The sequence below is a fragment of the Myotis yumanensis genome, unplaced genomic scaffold, assembly GCF_028538775.1.
Source record: "Myotis yumanensis isolate MYYU_CA2020_CCGP unplaced genomic scaffold, mMyoYum1.0.hap1 SCAF_19, whole genome shotgun sequence".
Lineage (NCBI taxonomy): Eukaryota > Metazoa > Chordata > Mammalia > Chiroptera > Vespertilionidae > Myotis > Myotis yumanensis.
In genome coordinates this window covers 11,795,386-11,802,312 of record NW_027223770.1, presented here as the reverse complement: position 1 = coordinate 11,802,312, position 6,927 = coordinate 11,795,386, and positions in this window count along the sequence as shown.

Here is a 6,927-nt window from a genome sequence, read left to right as displayed (position 1 = left end):
CAGCTAGGACCTAGCTGCTAGGGCAATGTTTCTATTTCTTGATCCCTCTCCCTTCCTCTCTGAAATCAATAAAAATGTATATATTTTTTTAATATATTTTATTGATTTTTTACAGAGAGGAAGGGAGAGAGACAGAGTGTTAGAAACATCGATGAGAGAGAAACATCGATCAGCTGCCTCCTGCACATCTCCCACTGGGGATGTGCCCGCAACCCAGGTACATGCCCTTGACTGGAATCGAACCCGGGACCCTTCAGTCTGCAAGCCGACGCTCCACCCACTGAGCCAAACCGGTTTCGGCAATGTATATATTTTTAAAAAACAAAACAACTTTGTGTGTCCATGAAGCGATCTGGCATAATAGTTTCCACCAGGGACTGTGGCCTCCACTCTGACATCTTTCTTCAATAAAAAAGGAGTTTCCCCCTCACAAAAAGAGTCGTTTCTGCATGACATCAGTGAAAGAAGATCTTGTTCCCAAGCATGTTTGGTTCCGATAATAATAGCTCCCAGCAATAATAACAGCTTCCATTTATTGACACCCACATCCCACTATGTGCCAAGAACCTGCTCTTTGGGGCATGCAGAGTGCAGGGGGACTCATTCCACAAAACTTTCTCAGATTCCCACTACACTCCAGGCACTGTGCTAGGCACTGGGGATACCGTGAGCAAGGGACAACGTCTCTACTCTCACTAAATGGTCTTAGACATGTTAGTTGATTTCATCCTTACAAAAACCCCTTAATGCCCTGGCCTGTGTAGTGCAGTTGGTTGGAGCATCGTCCCCCATACACCAAAAGATTGTGGGTTTGATTCCCGGTCAGGGTGTGTACAGAAGGCAACTGACCGATGTTTCTCTCTCACATCGATGCTTCTTTCTCTCCCTCTCCCTTCCCCTCTCTCTAAAATCCATAAACATATTCTTGGGTGAGGATTACAGAAATAAATAAAATAAATAAAGCCTTGGCCTGTCTCCCTTCTTTCTGCCGGGATCATGAACATAGCCAGGAGGGAGTACCACAGCCATCTTGCAACAAGAGAGGCCTGAGAATAAAGGAAAATGTGCAAAGGATTATGGACTGGGACATATAAATAGCCTGTGTCCCCGACAGCCCCTAACTGTCTGGCTTCTGGGGCTTCCTGTTGTGAAACACACACACACACACACACACACACACACATACCCGCTATCTGGTTAAATTAACAGCAGGAGCGTTTTCGATTATACTACAGAACACATTTCTAAATGATACTTCCAGAAAGTCAGATGTTTCCTTTAAGACAAGAGTGAAACGTGCTGTCAAGCAAAGCATGCCTGAAGGAGGGGGACAACGCTGAGGCCGAAAGATGATGGGGAAGTAATGTTGCAAGACCCGCGCCATTCAAAGGAAGCTCGGGAGGAAGCGGACACTTTCTGAGAAGTCCCCTCTCAAAGAAAACCAGTTTCCCTGGCTCCTTGGATTAGAAGTGACTCATTACCACACATGCCACCTTGTTATAACATCATCTGTTTTCTCAAGAATCAGAGGGCGGTTGTTTCCCCCACTTTTGGGGACAGCACCTGGTGTCATGCTGGTAACGGTGATGGATGGATTGATTGATTCAAGGGTAGATCAATCAGAGTAAATCCCCGCACATTTTGAAGGTGCTTCTAGAGAAGAGGCTCTTTCCCATTGGATTTGAGCCTCAAGGATGCTGGCAGCCACCTTGCCACCATGCGGCCTGAGAACCGAGTCCACAAGAAGGAGACAAGAGCTGGGAGAGAGATCGTTTGACCCCTGATTCCAGCACATCTGAGCTCAGCTCTAACTCTGGATCTTTCAGATATAAAAGTCGACAATTTTCCACTTTTGTTTAAGCCAGTTTTAATTGGAATGTCACTTTCAAATTAGTTCTGATGGACACAAGGGGTCAGGACTGGGGCAGCCCTTACAGAGGTTTATTAAGACCTGTTCTAGCCCTATTCTGGTCAACCTCTCTCACACTGATGTTTCTCCCTCTCTGTCTCTCCCTTCCCTTCCACTCTCTCTCTCTAAAAAATAAAATAAAATAAAATAAATCAGTGGGGCCGAAACCGGTTTGGCTCAGTGGATAGAGCGTCGGCCTGCGGACTCAAGGATCCCGGGTTCGATTCCGGTCAGGGGCATGTACCTGGGTTGCGGGCACATCCCCAGTGGGAGATGTGCAGGAGGCAGCTGATCGATGTTTCTCTCTCATCGATGTTTCTAACTCTCTATCCCTCTCCCTTCCTCTCTGTAAAAAACCAATAAAATATATTTTAAAAAAAAATCAGTGGGAACAAAAATGTCTTCCGGTGAAGATTAACAAAAAAAGACCTGTTCTAGCCTAATGTTTCCCATTTTCTCCATTATAACACACACAGTGGATATTATGCCCTCACAGAGCACAATATCGGAAACAAATCTACAGTTTAATAAAACCACCAAATGACTGCAAAGATGTAAAATAACATAATAATTTATCATTTTCACAACTAATTGCAATTCATATGTAAGTAGGTTGCTATGGACTAGGGCAGATTAAATGGGCAGTCATTTTGCCCTGGCTGGTGTGGCTCAGTTGGTTGAGCATCAACCCATGCACCTGCACCGAGAGGTCACAGGCTCAATTCCCAGTAGGGGGAGTGCAGGAGGCAGGCAATGGATGTTTCCCTCTCTCTTCTTCCCTCTATAAAAATAATCAATAAAAACCTTTTTTTAAAAAAAGATGTCATTTCATTCCTTCCTCTCCTACCCAAGACTTTGGAGTTTTTAGAACAAAGCCTGGCCCAGAGAGAAACGTACAGAGAGAAATAGGGCTAACCTTCAATCTGTCTCATTTGTTTGCGTAAATAACATTTCAAACTCTAGTACTTTCATATTAGCAATAAAGTACCAGACACATACCATACATTCATGGATGGAGACACCCATGAATGAGGACTGCTAAGTAAATTGGGCTCAATTATCCCAAGCTATATGAGTTACCTGCAAAACGAATACATCCATTTGTTATCTCTGGTCTAAATTAAAAATACGTAATCTTTTTCTGAGAAGAGAGTTGTATCACTTTTCTCTCTCTTGAAAGAATAAATATCCTTCAAGAATATCTTTCTCAAGAACAAGATGACACCTTTCTCTTGGGTCTTGGATGTTCAAACTTGGTTTATAAAACAATTTAATGAAATGTATTGGACTCATGAAAATTTCACATTTCAGCAAATGTGAGGCGTGCTTATGCTTGGAAATTCTGGTTTAATGTATGGCGCTAACTTTGTACTATGCTCACAGCTTTTCTGTATGTTTGAAATTACTTCAAATTTTTAATTTCTTTGAAAGGAAACTATCTTTTTTTTCAACTCTTGGCTTCTTCCCTGTGGTTTCATCATATTACAAAATATTGAGGTTATTTTCTACTTGGTTAGCAACCCCAGAAGAGAGATGAGCTTTCCACTAGTTCTAGCAAACAACTCCGGTTAGTGTCTGCCATAGACTGAATGTTTGTGTCCCCGCCAAACGTCACAAGTTGAAACCCTAACCTCCAATGTGATAGTATTAGATGGGGCCCTCGGGCGGTGATAGTGGGATCACTGCCCTTATAAAAGGAACTCCCTTTCCCTTCTGTCTTGTGAGGACACAGCGAGCAGACAGCAGGCAGGGAAGTGGGTTCTCACCAGGACAATGAATTGGCCCCCACCTTGACCTTGGCCTTCCTAGCCTCCAGGGCTGTGAGAAATAAATTTTGGTTGTTTAGAAGCCACGAAGTCTATGGTATGTTGTTAGAACAGCCAAGATGGACTAAGACAGTGAATCGTTAGCCTTTCAATCCTGTGCCCATCCCTGAGCCAGTCACAGTGGCCACTGGGGAGGCTCTGATTTGCCAGGCCAGGTCACATGCTCATCCCTGAGCCAATCACAGTGGCCATTGGGATGGGAGGCTCTGATTTTGCCAGGCCAGGTCACATGCTCATCCCTGAGCCAATCACAGTGGCCATTGGGATGGGAGGCTCTGATTTTGCCAGGCCAGGTCACATGCTCATCCCTGAGCCAATCACAGTGGCCATTGGGATGGGAGGCTCTGATTTGCCAGGCCAGGTCACATGCCCATTCCTGAGCCAGGGAATGAAGCTAAGGTCTCCCAAATCTCAGACATGGTGAAAACTCAGGGATGGATGAGTCACCAAAGGAAATCAGGGTGTTGATGCCAAAAAGAGGGCACATGGATGCTGGGAAGACAAAAACAGCATAAACTACTCCTTCATCTGAGCTCTTAATCCCAGACGTCCTGCTCAAAGGGAGAAGGATCAGGGGACGGAGACGATAGGGAAGGAGCAGGCGTGACCCAGGCTCATGAAAACGAACCTGTTCTGCTTCTCCAACAAGCAGGTGCTTAGTAAGGTCATTGCTCTTCTTGCAACGCAGGACTGGCAAGGGACATAACCAGTTCTGCCACAAGAGGCCCATAAATATTCATTAGAAAAGGGAGATTAATTTACAAAGATGATACATTTGTATCACAAAAGGGGCAGGCACTTTGTCACTTTTGCAGTGAAACCAGTCCTTGCTCAGTCACACTCCCCAATGTGCCCTTTCTCCAGTCCCTGGCGATCACTGATCTACTTTCTATGATTTTATTCTGGGATGTTTCGGGTAAACGGAATCATACAATATGTCACCTTTCGTGTCTGGCTTCTTTCACTTAGAATGTTTTCGAGGTTCTTATATTTTGTAGCATGAATCAGTACCTCATCCCTTTTTATGGCAGAATCATATTGCATTGTAGGTATAAACGCAGCTTGCTTCCCTAGTCGTCTGTTGATAAACACAGGTGTTGTTCCCACTCGTATTAGTCAGGGCTCTTCAGAGAAACAGAACCAAGGGAGGTTTCAAGGACGTGGCTTATGTGATCGTGAAGACTGGCATGTCCGGCAACTGCAGGGTAGGCTGGCAGCTGGAGGCCCCGGGAAGAATCAGTCAGACTCCAAGGCCAGGCACTGGCAGAATTCTTTCTCACTAGGGAGAGGCCAGTCTTCACCAAGGCCTTCAACGGATTGGAGGAGGCTCTCCAGCACGTAGCGGGCAATCCACTCTCCCCAACGCCCACCAATGTAAACATTAATCTCATCCAGAACACACCCTCACGGAAACAGCCAGAATAACACTGGACCAAATATCTGGGCACCGTGGCCCAGCCAAGCTGACACATAAAATACACCATCACACGACCTACCTCTCGGCCATTGTGGATAGTGCTGCTGTGAGCATCCGTGTACAAGTACTGTTTTAAGTCCTATTTTCAATTCCTGGGGGTACGTGCCTACAAGGAGAATTGCTGGGTCACGTGCAATTCTACACAGAACTGCCAGACTGTTTTCCTTAGCAGCTGAACCAGTTTACATTCCCACCAGCACTGCGTGAGGGCATATATATTATTTTTTAACTTCCAAAAATGAGCACGCGCGCGCATGTGTGCGTGTGTGTGTGTGTGTGCGTGTGTGTGTGTTTTCACTTAACAAGATATCTTAGACATCTTTCTGGGTCAGTACTTAGAACTCAGTCTCATTCTGCATAGATAGATGAGATGCTTAGAACAGGGCCCGGCCCACAGGGAGGATTATACAAGTGAATACTATTATTCTTTATAATAAGTAGATAGTAATTTATTTATCTCATTCTCCACTGGTAAAGATTTAAGTGACTTTTAATTTTAAATAATTTTTTTAATTTAATTTTTTTTAATTTTTTTAAATTAAATCTTTATTGTTCAGATTACATTTGTTCCTCTTCCCCCCCCCCATAACTCCCCTCCTCCCAGTTCCCGCCCCACCCTCCGCCCTCACTCCCCACCCACTGTCCTCATCCATAGGTGCACGATTTTTGTCCAGTCTCTTCCCGCATCTCCCACTCCCCTTCCCCCCTCCCAAGAATAGTCAGTCCATTCCCTTTCTATGTCCCTGATTCATTATAATCACCAGTTCATTCTGTACATCAGATTATTTATTCACTTGATTCTTAGATTCACTTGTTGATAGATGCATGTTTGTTGTTCATAATTTGTATCTTTACCTTTTTCTTCTTCCTCTTCTTAAAGGATACCTTTCAGCATTTCGTCTAATACTGGTTTAGTGGTGATGAACTCCTTTAGCTTTTCCTTATCTGTGAAGCTCTTTATTCTGAATGATAGCTTTGCTGGATAAAGTAATCTTGGTTGTAGGTTCTTGGTATTCATCACTTTGAATATTTCTTGCCATTCCCTTCTGGCCTGAAAAGTTTCTGTTGAGAAATCAGCTGACAGTCGTATGGGTATTCCCTTGTAGGTAATTGAGTCTCTTTCTCTTGCTGCTTTTAAGATTCTCTCTTTGTCTTTTGCTCTTGGCATTTTAATTATGATGTGTCTTGGTGTAGTCCTCTTTGGATTCCTTTTGTTTGGGGTTCTCTGCGCTTCTTGGACCTGTAAGTCCATTTCTTTCACCAGGTGGGGGAAGTTTTCTGCCATTATTTCTTCAAATAGGTTTTCAATATCTTGCTGTCTCTCATCTTCTGGCACCCCTATTATTCTGATGTTTGTACGCTTGAAGCTGTCCCAGAGGCTCCTTACACTATCTTCGTATTTTCGGATTCTTTTTTCATTTTGCTTTTCCGGTTGGGTGTTTTTTGCTTCTTCCCATTTCAAATCTTTGATTTGATTCTTGCACTCCTCTGGTCTGCTATTGGGTATCTATATAATATTCTTTATTTCAGTCAGTGTATGCTTAATTTCTAGTTGGTTCTTTATCACAGCATCGAGGGTCTCATTAGATTTCATGAGGCTCTCATCAAGTTTATTGGCTGCTTCTAGCACATTATTGCAAGCCCTCAAAATTGCGTTTTTTAGCTCTATATCCTCCATTTCTGTCATGTTTTTTTGTCTCCGCATTTTTTATGCT